Source organism: Neophocaena asiaeorientalis, unplaced genomic scaffold (genome assembly GCF_003031525.2).
Source record: "Neophocaena asiaeorientalis asiaeorientalis breed wild unplaced genomic scaffold, Neophocaena_asiaeorientalis_V1.1 scaffold296, whole genome shotgun sequence".
Taxonomy (NCBI): Eukaryota; Metazoa; Chordata; class Mammalia; order Artiodactyla; family Phocoenidae; genus Neophocaena; species Neophocaena asiaeorientalis.
Window position 1 is genome coordinate 2,199,757 of NW_020175084.1, and position 14,855 is coordinate 2,214,611.

The 14,855-nt window shown below is 38.5% G+C and overlaps 1 protein-coding gene across 5 annotated transcripts in view; it reads left to right on the forward strand.

Annotated features, from left to right (window-relative positions):
- MAPK10 (mitogen-activated protein kinase 10) overlaps positions 1 to 14,855 on the forward strand; it is a 338,212-nt gene that overhangs the window by 55,848 nt on the left and 267,509 nt on the right. The gene's annotated exons all lie outside the window — the stretch shown is intronic.

The window sequence follows — 14,855 nt, forward strand, 5'->3', positions numbered from 1 at the left end:
ATTTGACAAATATTCTTTGAGCACTTACTATGTGCCAGAAACTGCAGTAGATGTTAGAGAGACAGTGGTGAACACAGGGAAAAAAATCTTTGCCCTCAAGAAGGTTATAGTGTAGTGAGCAAAACTGACCAAATACCTCCCCCCAAAACACATACATTAAAAGTAGAGCAAGTTAGATGGTGAAAAACTTTATGGTGAAATATAAAGCAGGGAAGGAGGCTATGTCGGTCGGAGAATATGGGTTTACATGGGATAGCCAGGGAGGCCCTCCGTAAGAAGGGGAGGTTTGAGCACAGACTTGAGGGAGTGAGGGAGCAGAATCTGGACAGTGTGCTCCAGGCAGAGGGAGCAGTCAGCACAAAGTCCCTGAGGCCTGGGGCAAGAGGGGAAAGTAGTAGGTGAAATCCCATGGGCCTCACAGGTCAGTGAAGTTTTCGACTTTTTTTTTTAATTTAATTTAATTTATTTTTTATACAGCAGGTTCTTATTAGTCATACACTTTATACACATCAGTGTATACATGTCAATCCCAATCTTCCAATTCATCACACCACCACCACCACCCCCTGTCGCTTTCCCTGCTTGGTGTCCATACATTTGTTCTCTACATCTGTGTCTCAATTTCTGCCCTGCAAACCGGTTCATCTGTACCATTTTTCTAGATTCCACATATATATGTTAATATACGATATTTGTTTTTCTTTTTATGACTTACTTCACTGTGTATGATAGTCTCTAGATCCATCCACGTCTCTACAAATGACCCAATTTTTTTCCTTTTTATGGCTGAGTAATATTCCATTATATATATGTACCACATCTTTATCCATTCATCTGTCAATGGAGTTTTTGACATTCATTCTTTGAAATTTCTCATTTCAAACGTTCAATTTTTCATAATCAGAAGTTTCATTCATATATTTTTTAAAGGCTAGGGACATGTGTTCACTTTATTTGTTTATTTATTTATTTAAATTGGCTGCACTGCTTGCAGGATCTTAGCTCCCCAGCCAGGGATCAAACGCAGGCCCCAGGCAGTGGAATCACAGAGTCCTAACCACTGGACTGCCAGGGAACTCCCCAGGTTGTTTTCTTTTTCTTTTTTTAAACATCTTTATTGAAGCATAATTGCTTTACATTGCTGTGTTAGTTGCTGCTGTATAACAAAGTGAATCAGCTTTACATATACATATATTCCCATATCCCCTCCCACTTGCATCTCCCTCCCACCCTCCCTATCCCACCCCTCTAGGTGGTCACAAAGCACCGAACTGATCTTGCTGTGCTATGTGGTTGCTTCCCACTAGCTATCAATTTTACATTTGGTAGTGTATATATGTCCATGCCACTCTCTCACTTCATCCCAGCTTACCCTTCCCCTCCCCGTGTCCTCAAGTCCATTCCCTACGTCTATGTCTTTATGCCTGAACTGCCCCTATGTTTTTTAGAACCTTTTTTTTTAGATTCCACATATATTTGTTAGCATACGGTATTTGTTTTTCTCTTTCTGACTTACTTCACTCTGTATGACAGACTCCAAGTCCACCTACCTCATTACAAATACTCAATTTCATTTCTTTTTGTGGCTGAGTAGTATTCCATTGTATATATGTGCCACATCTTCTTTATCCATTCATCTGTCAATGGACACGTAGGTTGCTTCCCTGTCCTGGCTATTATAAAGAGTGCTACAATGAACATTGTGGTACATGACTCTTTTTGAATTATGGTTTTTTCAGGGTATATGCCCAGTAGTGGGATTGCTGGACTGTATGGTAGTTTTATTTTTAGTTTTTTAAGGAACCTCCATACTGTTTTCCATAGTGGCTGTATCAATTTACATTCCCACCAACAGTGCAAGAGGGTTCCCTTTCCTCCACACTCTCTCCAGCATTTATTTTTGGTAGATATTTTGATGATGGACATTCTGACCAGTGTGAGGTGATAACTCATTGTAGTTTTGATTTGCATTCCTCTAATGATTAGTGATGTTGAGCATCCTTTCAGTCCATATATCTTCTTTGGAGAAATGTCTATTTAGGTCTTCTGCCCATTTTTGGATTGGGTTGTTTGTCATTTTGAGCTGCATGAGCTGCTTGTAAATTTTGGAGATTAATCTTTTGTCAGTTGCTTCATTTGCAAATATTTTCTTCCATTCTGAGGGTTGTCTTTTCCTCTTGTTCATTGTCTCCTTTGCTGTGCAAAAGCTTTTAAGTTTCACTAGGTCCCATTTGTTTATTTTTGTTTTTATTTCCATTTCTCTAGGAGGTGGGTCAAAAAGGATCTTGCTGTGATTTATGTCATAGAGTGTTCTGCCTATGTTTTCCTCTAAGATTTTTATAGTGTCTGGCCTTACATTTAGGTCTTTAATCCATTTTGAGTTTATTTTTGTGTATGTTGTTAGGGAGTGTTCTAATTTCATTCTTTTACACATAGCTGCCCAGTTTTCCCAGAAAAGAGGCTGTCTTTTCTCCATTGTATATTCTTGCCTCCTTTACCAAAAATAAGGTGACCATATGTGCATGGGTTTCTCTCTGGGCTTTCTATCCTGTTCCATTGATCTATATTTTGTTTTTGTGACAGTACCAGACTGTCTTGATTACTATAGCTTTGTAGTATAGTCTGAGCCAGGGAGCCTGATTCCTCCAGCTCAGTTTTTCTTTCCCAAAGATTGCTTTGGCTATTCGGGGTCTTATGTGTTACCATACACAATGTGAAATTTTTTGTTCTACTTCTGTGAAAAATGCCATCGGTAATATGATAGGGATTGCATTGAATCTGTAGATTGCTCTGGGTAGTATAGTCATTTTAACAATGTTGATTCTTCCAATCCAAGGACATGGTATTTCTCTCCATCTGTTTGTATCATCTTTAATTTCTTTCATCAGTGTCTTATAGTTTTCTGCATACAGGTCTTTTGTGTCCTTAGTTAGGTTTATTCCTAGGTATTTTACTCTTTCTGTTGCAGTGGTAAATGGGAGTGTTTCCTTAATTCCTCTTTCAGATTTTTCATCATTAGTGTATAGGAATGCAAGAGATTTCTGTGCAGTAATTTTGCATCCTGCTACTTTACCAAATTCATTGATTAGCTCTAGTAGTTTTCTGGTAGCGTCTTTAGGATTCTCTATGTATAGTATCATGTCATCTGGAAACAGTGACAGCTTTACTTCTTTTCCGATTTGGATTCTTTATATTTATTTCTCTTCTCTGATTACTGTGGATAAAACTTCCAAAACTATGTTGAATAATAGCAGTGAGAGTGGGCAACCTTGTCTTGTTCCTGATTTTAGAGAAAATGGTTTCAGTTTTTCACTATTGAGAATGATGTTAGCAGTGCGTTTGTGATATATGGCCTTATTGTGCTGAGGTAAGTTCCCTTATGCCTACATTCTGGAGCGTTTTTATCATAAATGGGTGTTGAATTTTGTCGAAAGCTTTTTCTGCATCTATTGAGATGATCATATGGTTTTTATCCTTCACTTTGTTAATATGGTGTATCACATTGATTGATTTGCATATTTTGAAGAATCCTTGCATCCCTGGGATAAACCCCAATTAATCATGGTGTATGATCCTTTTAATGTGCTGTTGGATTCTGTTTGCTAGTATTATGTTGAGGATATTTGCATCTATGTTTATCAGTGTTATTGGCCTGTAGTTTTGTTTTTTTGTGACATCTTTGTCTGGTTTTGGTATCAGGGTGATGGTGACCTCATAGAAGGAGTTTGGGAGTGTTCCTCTCTCTGCTATATTTTGGAAGAGTTTGAGAAGGATAGCTGTTGGCTTTTCTCTAAATGTTTGATAGAATTTGCCTGTGAAGCCATCTGGTCCTGGGCTTTTGTTTGTTGGAAGATTTTTAATCACAGTTTCAATTTCAGTGCTTGTGATTGGTCTGTTTATATATTCTATTTCTTCCTGGTTCAGTCTCAGAAGGTTGTGCTTTTCTAAGAATTTGTTCATTTCTTCCAGGTTGTCCATTTTATTGGCATATAATTGCTTGTAGTAATCCATCCTGATTCTTTGTATTTCTGCAGTGTTAGTTGTTACTTCTCTGTTTTCATTTCTAATTCTATTGATTTGAGTCTTTTTCCTTTTTTTCTTGATGAGTCTGGAAATGGTTTATCAATTTTGCTTATCTTCTCAAAGAACCAGAACTGACTTTAGGGGATTTTTTTGTTCTTCTTTCTCCAGTTGCTTCAGGTGTAAGTTTAGGTTGTTTATTTGAGATTTTTCTTGTTTCTTGAGGCAGGAATGTATTTGTTATAAACTTCCCTCTTAGAACTGCTTTTTCTGCATCCCATACGTTTTGAGTTGTTGTGTTTACATTGTCATTTCTTTCTAGGTATTTTTTGATTTCTTCTTTGATTTCTTCAGTGATCTCTTGGATATTTAGTAGCGTATTGTTTAGCCTCCATGTGTTTTTATTTTTTACAGATTTTTTCTTTAATTTATATGTAGTTTCATAGCATTGTGGTCGGAAAAGATACTTGATACGATTTTAATTTTCTTAAATTTACCATGGCTTGATTTGTAACTCAAGGTATTATCTATCCTGGAGAATGTTCCATGAGCATTTGAGAAGAAAGTGTATTCTGTTTTTTTGGATGGAATGTCTTATAAATAACAATTAAGTCTATCTTGTTTAATGTATCATTTAAACCTTGTGTTTCCTTATTTGTTTTCATTTTGGTTGATCTGTCCATTGGTGAAAGTGGGTTTAAAGTCCTCTACTATTATTTTGTTACTGTCGATTTCCCCTTTTATGGCTTTTAGCATTTGCCTTATGTATTGAGGTGCTCCTATTTTGGGTGCATAAATATTTAGAATTGTTATACCTCCTCTTGGGTTGATCTCTTGATCATTATGTAGTGTCCTTCTTTGTCTCTTGTAATAGTGTTTATTTTAAATTCTATTTTATCTGATATGAGTATAGCTACTCCAGCTTTCTTTTGATTTCCCTTTGCATGGAATATCTTTTCCCATCCCCTCACTTTCAGTCTGTATGTGTCCCTAGGTCTGAAGTGGGTCTCTTGTAGACAGAATATATATGGGTCTTGTGTTTGTATCCATTCAGCCAGTCTATGTCTTTTGGTTGGAGCATTTAATCTGTTTACATTTAAGGTAATTATCGATATGTATGTTCCTATTACCATTTTCTTAATTGTTTTGGGTTTGTTATTGTAGGCCTTTTCCTTCCCTTGTGCTTCCTGCCTAGAGAAGTTCCTTTAGCATTTGTTGTAAATGCTGGTTTGGTGGTGCTAATTCTCTTAGCTTTTGCTTGTCTGTGAACATTTTCATTTACTTGTCAAATCTGAACGAGATCCTTGCTGGGTTGAGTAATCTTGGTTGTAGGTTTTCCCCTGTCATCACTTTAAGTATGTCTTACCACTCCCTCTGGCTTGTAGAGTTTGTGCTGAAAGATCAGCTGTTAACCATTTGGTGATTCCCTTTAGTGTTATTTGTTGCTTTTCCCTTGCTGCTTTTAATATTTTTTTGTATTTAATTTTTGATAGTTTGATTGATATGTGTCTTAGTGTGTTTCCCCTTGGATTTATACTATATGGGACTCTTTGTGATTTCTTGACTTGATTGACAATTTCCTTTCCCATAGTAGGGAACTTTTCAACTGTAATCTCTTCAAATATTTTCTCATTCCCTTTCTTTTTCTCTTCTTCTTCTGGGGCCCCTATAATTCGAATGTTGGTGTGTTTAATGTTGTCCCAGAGGTCGCTGAGACTGTCCTCAATTCTGCTCATCCTTTTTTCTTTATTCTGCTCTGCAGTAGTTATTTCCACTATTTTATCTTCTAGGTCACTTCTCCGTTCTTCTGCCTCAGGTATTCTGCTATTGTTTCCTTCTAGAGAATTTTTAGTTTCATTTATTGTGTTGTTCATGTTTGTTTGTTTGCTCTTTAGTTCTTCTAGTTCCTTGTTAAACATTTCTTGTACTTCCCTCATTCTATTTCGAAGATTTTGGATCAACTGTACTATCATTACTCTGAATTCTTTTCAGGTTGACTGCCTATTTCCTCTTCATTTGTTTGGTCTGGTGGGTTTTTACCTTGTTCCTTCATCTGCTGCATTTTTCTCTGTCTTCTCATTTTGCTTAACTTACTTTTTTGGGGGTTTCCTTTTTGCAGACTGCAGGTTCGTAGTTCCCATTGTTTTTGGTGTCTGCCCCCAGTGGGTGACATTGTTTCATTGGGTTGTGTAGGCTTCCTTGTGGAGGGGACTGGTGCCTGTGTTCTGGTGGATGAGGCTGAATCTTGTCTTTTTAGTGGGCAGGACAGTGGCCAGTGGTATGTTTTGGGCTGTTTGTGAAGTTCGTATGATTTTAAGCAGCCTCTCTGCTAATGGGTGGGGTTGTGTTCCTGTCTTAGTAGTTGTTTGGCATAGGGTGTCCAGCACTGGAGTTTGATGGTCCACCACCTCAATTTGGGATGATTTGTTGTTTATTCAGGTATTCCATAGATGCAGTGTACATCAAGTTGATTGTGGAGATTTTATCCGCTGCTCTGAGGCTGCATGGAGAAATTTCCCTTTCTCTTCTTTGTTTGCACAGCTCCTGGGGTTCAGCTTTCGATCTGGCCCAGCCTCTGGTTTAGGTCACCTGACAACATCTGTTCTTTGCTCAGACAGGACAGGGTTAAAGGAGCAGCTGATTAGGGGGTTCTGGCTCACTCAAGTTGAGGGGTGGGAGTGGTACGAAATGTAGGGTGAGCCTGCAGAGGCAGAGACCGGCGTGAGGCGTGCTGTGTGTTCTCCTGGGGAAGTTGTCCCTGGCTCAGGGGACCCTGGCAGTGGCGGGCTGCACAGGCTCCCAGGAGGGGAAGTGTGGATAGTGACCTGTGCTTGCACACAGGCTTTTTGGTGGCTGCAGAAGCAGCCTTAACATTTCAGGCCCGTCTCTGGTGTCCGTGCTGGTAGCTGTGGCTTGCGCCAGTCTCTGGAGCTTATTAGGTGGTGCTCTGAAACCCCTCTTCTCGTGCACCCCGAAACAATGATCCCTTGTCTCTTAGGCAGTTCCACACTTTTTCCTGGAGTCCCTCCAGGCTAGCTGTGGTGCACTAGCCCCCTTCAGGCTATGTTCACGCCAACCCCAGTCATCTCCCTGGGATTTGACCTCCAAAGCTGGAGCCTCAGGTCCCAGCCCCCACCCGCCCCGGCGGATGAGCAGACAAGCCTCTCGGGCTGGTGAATGCTGGTCGGCACCAATCCTCTGTGCAGGAATTTCTCCACTTTGCCCTCTGCACCCCTGCTGCTGTGCTCTCCTCTGTGGCTCCGAAGCTTCCCCCCACCCTCCATCTCCGCCAGTGAAGGGGCTTCCTAGTGTATGGAAAAGTTTCCTCCTTCACAGCTCCCTCCCAGAGGGGCAGGTCCCGTCCCTATTCTTTTGTCTCTGTTTTTTCTTTTTTCTTTTGCCCCAGCCAGGTACGTGGGGAGTTTCTTGCCTTTTGGGAAGTCTGAGGTCTTCTGCCAGCGTTCAGTAGGTGTTCTGTAGGAGTTGTTCCACATATAGATGTATTTGTGGGGAGGAAGGTGATCTCCATGTCTTACTCTGCCGCCATCTTGAAGATCCTCCCCCCAGGTCTTTTTATATCTTCCATTTCTCTCGCTATTATGTACATACCTTTTCTATGTACTGGAGCACATTTATAAAATTCATAAAATCTGCCTTAAGGTCTTTGCCTACTAATTCCACCTTTTCTGCCGTTCCTGTGCCTGTTTCTATTGATTGATTTTTCTTCTCCTGCTTAGGTGTCATAGTTTTCTGCTCTGCATATCTGGTAATTCTTACTGGATACAGAATATTTTGAACATTGTGTTGTTTTATTCTTTGTTAATGTAGATATGAAAGCCAGGGAGATAGAAGTGTTGGGCCTGGTTTTAGCACGTGATTAGGCTACTGTGGATCACACTGACACTTTCAAATATTGCTTTTGTGCTTTATTTTGGTGGGTCCACAGCAGCCTTTAATTTAGGGATAATTTAACTGACTACACAGGTGATACCCTTCTGAGGATTCTATCCAAGTTCCATGGATTATCAACATTTTCCTCTCTGGCCCATGAAAAGACAAACTATTCCCAGCCTGGCTTGAGTTCTAATAATTTCTTCACGTGGGTCTTTCCACAGTTGTGTGGAGTGTTAACCCAGATGTGTGGTGATCAGCACCTAGCAAAGCCTCAAATGGCTTTCTCTTCAGATTCCAGGAGCTCTTTCTCTGCAGCTCCCCCTTCCTGCTACCCTGTCCCAGGAATTCTAGCTGCCTCAGCCTCCCCGAACTCTCATCTCCTGCCCTGCAAGAGACTGTGAGACCCTGAGCTTCCTTAGATTTTTCATTCCCTGTGTCTCTAAAGCTGCCACCAATAATTTGGCAATAATTTGGAGAAAGTGAAAAGATCACTTCATTTGTTTTTCTTCTCTCATCGGTCACAGTCTTGCTCTGGCTGTTGTCCAATGTCAGAAAATACTTATTTTCACATATAGATCTTTTTTTTTTTCTTTTAAGCAGGAGAGCAGTCCTCTTGGCTGTTAATCCCTCATGGGGAGAAACAGAAGTCCTAGTATAACTTCTGACTGCTAAACACATGGGCTAATTAAAAGCTTCTCAGACCCTAACCTGTTTATATTTATATGTGAACTCTGGCTCACACTTAAAAACCTATATACAGTGGAAGCATAAATTCTGCCATGGGTTTTGGGTTGGGTTATCGCAGAGTAAACCCAGAGACAGTGATTTAGGTGCAGAGTAATTCATTTGGGAGGCGATCCCAAGGAACACAAATGGAGGAGAGGGGGAAGGGAAAGACAACGCTAAACGACGTGTTATCAATTCACTCACCAGATATAGCAAAGGGCTCAGTCCTGCAGAGGAGCTCGGGGAGATAGAATAGATTTAGCATATCTCAGAGCTATCACAGCCGGGGAGTAAGGAAGCTGGGTATATATCTCTCAGCTCCTCATCCATCATTTGTTGAGAGGTGCTTCTGTGAGTGTTGATTCTCTGCACTCCTGGTTTGTTCTCCATGCAGATTGAGCACATTCCCTGTGGCCAGAGAAAAGCCCTCAGGCAGAGAGCTTCAGGTGTTCACAAGCTTCATGATGTGAAGGTGAAAGCTAAGGGGATGTAAGTGGGTACCAGTAATGTTACTAGCACCAGAAAAAGATGTAAATTAAACTCATAAAGCAGAAGTGCTCTTCTTTCAACCCAGCAAACTAAAAAGAGCTGACCTAATAGATGCAGGTTTCTGTCAACCATCTCTTCCTTTTGTAATAATAGAGAATATTCTCTAAGTTTTTATTTCTCAAAAGTGCAGTAAACTCACAAGGAATGAATAACTGCATATTTGATATTTCCATATACTTGAAAATTTGACCTTCTAGGTAATGACATTTTGATATATTAATTTTTTATAGAAATACATCCATACTTTATAAATAGAGGACATGAAATAGATTTGAGATTTTGTTGGGGACTCTAATTTTATTTAATATTGTGTACTGAAGCCATAAACACAGTTGCCTTTGTAGATGTGGAGGGAAGGAAATTTAGGATAGATTGGTACCTTGGTAGTAGCTTTCTTGACAAAACATCTCATGCCACCTTAGTTTTATGCATTTGTACCTTTCTCATAACAGGAGGAATGTAGTGTGACAGCCTGGGCAGGGAAACAATACTAGTGAGTTATGCAAAAAATAGTCATGAGATCACAGATACCAAATCCCTCTCTGAAGTGGTTTCACTGCCCCTCTCACCCCCAAATTATCTCCTTTGCTAAAGCTGTCCCCACCCTCTGACTTGTCAGTGCTCTTCACAACACAACTATTATTACTGCTATACCACAAACACACTTGATCCCAAGAATCACTTCATTCATTTACTCAAATACTTTTTCCTCCAATATCTTGTTGACAGAATTAAATGAGGATTATGCTTTGACATTTTAAGAATGGTGCTAGAGATTCAGAGGGAAGGATTATATTTTCTTAATAGTCATGGAAGTCAATATCATATTACCCTTTTTTGGACCTCACTCAGTTGCACACATTTCTGTATATTCCTCTAAAGTTTTTATTAGAAATAGAATACTGGAAACAATTTAAAAAAGAGAATTCTAACTTTAATCACAAGATATTGAAAACTTTGAAAGATTCCTGATTAATTGGTCAAATTTCTTATAAGTATTCTTCAGAATCAGCAACCCTGTTAAATCTGAGAAGTAAGTTTTTCTCTCCATGGGCTCCATTAGTGAAAGGACATTGTGGCTTAGGAAGATTTGAAAAAAGGTCTGATGTAATATGGTCTTCCCTGAAGGAAGCATGATTGCCTGGAGTTTTTTTTTCACTGTAAGCATAAAAATTTATAAAATCATTAAGAAAAAAAGCATATGGCTATCCATATATTTATTTACATTTGACTCCCAATTATTTTATTTTATAAGAATTTGTAGCATTAACCCTTGAAAATTAATTTGTTTTTCCTTCTCCTGCTTTAACCCAAGGGCATTTGGTTCCTTGGAATCCTTTCAGTTTGGAAGCTGGCAAGTACCAGCGCAATGGAATGTCATAGAGAAGAGAGCCAGTACTTAGAAATGAATTGTCTGAAAAACTAAAAATTTACACTGAAATGCTATAATTTACAAGTTTTTCATCCCAACATCTAGCCTTCCCATGCCACATCTCAGTTTGAAATGTCAAAGCTAAATGCATTTCTTAAAAAAAAAATGTGTAAAGCTCAGTCGACTGCCTTTGCTCAAATAAAAACTTGTACTTTTTCTGTAACTATTGGGCCAATGATGAGGTGTGCTTCGACGTTTTAACTAAGAACCATTCATTAAAACATCGCATTCTGCTTCTTCAGTATAGGCCAGTGAGATGTGTAATGCAGCTACCTAGAATTGGCTGACTAAGGACCTTTAAAGCATTTCGACAGCTGCTTTTTTGAAGTACTGCTTTTACACAGATAGATCATAACCCTTGCTAGATTGAACTCTATGAGGGAAGTGACTGTGTTTCTTTTGCTTGTTATATCCCCAGGACTTAATATGGTGCTGAGATGTCAATAAATATTCAGTGAACAAATGATTTAAGTCCCATATTCCTCCTTTTTTTTTGAATTTAATTTTATTTATTTTTTTATACAGCAGGTTCTTATTAGTCATCGATTTTATACACATCAGTGTAAACATGTCAATCCCAATCTCCCAATTCATCCCACGACCACCAACCCACTGCCCACCACTTTCCCCCCTTAGTGTCCATACATTTATCTCTAAATTTGTGTCTCAATTTCTGTCGTGCAAACTGGTTCATCTGTACCATTTTTCAAGGTTCCACATATATGCATGAATATTATGATGTTTGTTTTTCTCTTTTGGACTTACTTCACTCTGTATGACAGTCTCTAGATCCATCAACGTCTCTACAAATGACCCAATTTTATTCCTTTTTATGGCTGAGTAATATTCCATTGTATATATATACCACATCTTCTTTATCCATTCATCTGTCGATGGGCATTTAGGTTGCTTCCATGACCTGGCTAATGTAAATAATGCTGCAATGAACATTGGGGTGCATGTGTTTTTTTGAATTATGGTTTTCTCTGGGTATATGCCCAGTGGTGGGATTGCTGGGTCATACGGTAATTCTATTTTTCATTTTTTAAGAAACCTACATACTGTTCTCCATAGTGGCTGAATCAATTTACATTCCAACCAACAGTGCAAGAGGGTTCCCTTTTCTCCACACCCTCTCCAGCATTTGTTGCTTGTAGATTTTCTGATGATGCCCATTATAAATGGTGTGAGGTGATACCTCATTGTAGTTTTGATTTGCATTTCTCTAATAATTACTGGTGTTGAGCAGCTTTTCATGTGCTTCTTGGCCATCTGTATATCTTCTTTGGAGAAGTGTCTATTTAGGTCTTCTGAGCATTTTTGGATTAGGTGGTTTGTTTCTTTAATATTGAGCTGCATGAGTTGTTTATATATTTTGGAGATTAACCCTTTGTCTGTTGATTTGTTTGCAAATATTTTCTCCCAATTTGAGGTTGCCTTTTTGTCTGGTTTATAGTTTTCTTTGCTGTGCAAAGCATTGAAGTTTCGTTAGGTCCCATTTGTTTATTTTTCTTTTTATTTCCATTACTCTAGGAGGTAGATCAAAAAGATGTTGCTGTGATTTATGTCAAAGAGTGTTCTTCCTGTGTTTTCCTCTAAGAGAGTTATAGTGTCCGGTCTTACATTTAGGTCTCTAATCCATTTTGAGTTTATTTTTGTGTATGGTGTTAGGGAGTGTTCTAATTTCATTATTTTACATGTACCTGTCCAGTTTTCCCAGCACCACTTATTGAAAAGACTGTATTTTCTCCATTGTTATCCTTGCCCCCTTTGTCATAGATTAGTTGACCATAGGTGTGTGGGTTTATCTCTGGGCTTTCCATCTTGTTCCATTGATCTATGTTTCTGTTTTTGTTCCAGTACCATATTGTCTTGATTACTGTAGCTTTGTAGTATCGTCTGAAGTCAGGGAGTCTGATTCCTCCAGCTCCGTTTTTTTCCCTCAAGACTGCTTTGGCTATTCAGGGTCTTTTGTGTCTCCATACAAATTTTAAGATTTTTTTGTTCTAGTTCCATAAAAAATGCCATTGGTAATTTGATAGGGATTGTATTGAGTCTGTAGACTGCTTTGGGTAGTATAGTCATTTTCACAATATTGATTCTTCCATTCCAAGACCATGGTATATGTCTCCATCTTTTAGTATCAACTTTAATTTCTTTCATCACTGTCTTATAGTTTTCTTACTACAGGTCTTATTTCTCCCTAGGTAGATTTATTCCTAGGTATTTTATTCTTTTTGTTGCAATGGTAAATGGGAGTGTTTCCTTAATTTCTCTTTCAGATTTTCGTCAGTAGTGTATAGGAATGCAAGAGATTTCTGTGCATTCATTTTTTATCTTGCAACTTTTCGAAATTCATTGATTAGCTCTAGTAGTTTTCTGGTGGCATCTTTAGGATTCTCTATGTATAGTCTCATGTCATCTGCAAACAGTGACAGCTTTACTTCTTCTTTTCCAGTTTGTATTCCTTTTATTTCTTTTTCTTCTCTGATTGCCATGGCTAGGACTTCCAAAGCTATGTTGAATAATAGTGGTGAGACTGGACATCCTTGTCTTGTTCCTAATCTTAGAGGAAATGCTTTCAGTTTTTCACCATTGAGAATGATGTTTACTGTGTGTTTGTTGTATATGGCCTTTATTATGTTGAGGTAGGTTCCCTCTATGCCAACTTTCTGGAGAGTTTTTATCATAAATGGGTGTTGAATTTTGTCAAAAGCTTTTCTGCATCTATTGGGATGATCATATGGTTTTTATTCTTCAATTTGTTAATATGGTGTATTGCGTTGATTGATTTGTGTATATTGAAGAATTCTTGCATCCCTGGGATAAATCCCAGTTGATCATGGTGTATGATCTTTTTAATGTATTGTTGGATTCTGTTGGCTAGTATTTTGTTGAGGATGTTTGCATTCATATTCATCAGTGATTTTGGTCTGTAGTTTTCCTTTTTTGTAGTATCTTTGTATAGTTTTGATATCAGGGTGATGGTGGCCTCATAGAATGAGTTTGGTAGTGTTCCTTCCTCTGCAATTTTTTAGAAGAGTTTGAGAAGGATTGGTGTTAGCTCTTCTCTAAATGTTTGGTAGAATTCACCTGTGAAGCCATCTGGTCCTGAACTTTTGCTTGTTGGAAGATTTTTAATCACAGTTTGAATTTCATTACTTGTGATTGGTCTGTTCATATTTTCTATTTCTTCCTGGTTCAGTCTTGAGAGGTTATACCTTTCTAAGAATTTGTCCATTTCTTCCAGGTTGTCCATTTTATTGGCATAGAGTTGCTTGTAGTAGTCTCTTGGGATGCTTTGTCTTTCATGGTGTCTGTTGTAACTGCTCCTTTTTCATTTATAATTTTATTGATTTGAGTTCTCTCCCTCTTTTTCTTGATAAGTCTGGCTAATGGTTTATCAATTTTGTTTATCTTATCAAAGAGCCAGCTTTTAGTTTTATTGATTTTGCTATTGTTTTCTTTGTTTCTATTTCATTTTTGATTTTTATGATTTCTGATCTTTAAGAATTATTTCCTTCTGCTAACTTTGGGTTTTGTTTGTTTTCTTTCTCTAGTTCCTTTAGGTATAATGTTAGATTGTTTATTTGAGATTTTTCTTGTTTCTTGAGGTAGGCTTGTATAGCTATAAACTTCCCTCTTAGAACTGCTTTTGCTGCATATCCATAGGTTTTGGATCATTGTGTTTTCATTGACATTTGTTTCTAGGTATTTTTAACTTTCCTCTTTGATTTATTCAGTGAACTCTTGGTTATTAAGTAGTGTATTATTTAGCCTCCATGTGTTTGGTTTTTTAATGCTTTTTCCCCTGTAATTGATTTCTTTTCTTTTTTTTTTTTTTTTTTGTGGTACGCGGGCCTCTCACTGTTGTGGCCTCACCCATTGTGGAGCAAAGGCTCCGGATGCACAGGCTCAACGGCCATGGCTCACGGGCCCAGCTGCTCCGTGGCATTTGGGGTCCTCCTGGACCGGGACACGAACCCATGTCCCCTGCATTGGCAGGCGGACTCTCAACCACTGTGACACCAGGGAAGGCCCCTGTAATTGATTTCTAATCTCATAGTGTTGTGATCAGAAAAGATGCTTGATATGATTTCAATTTTCTTAAATTTACTGAAGCTTGATTTGTGACACAAAATGTGATCTATCCTGGAGAATGTTCCATGCACACTTGAAAAGAAAGTGTAATCTGCTGTTTTTGGATGGAATGTTCCAGAGATATAAATTAAAT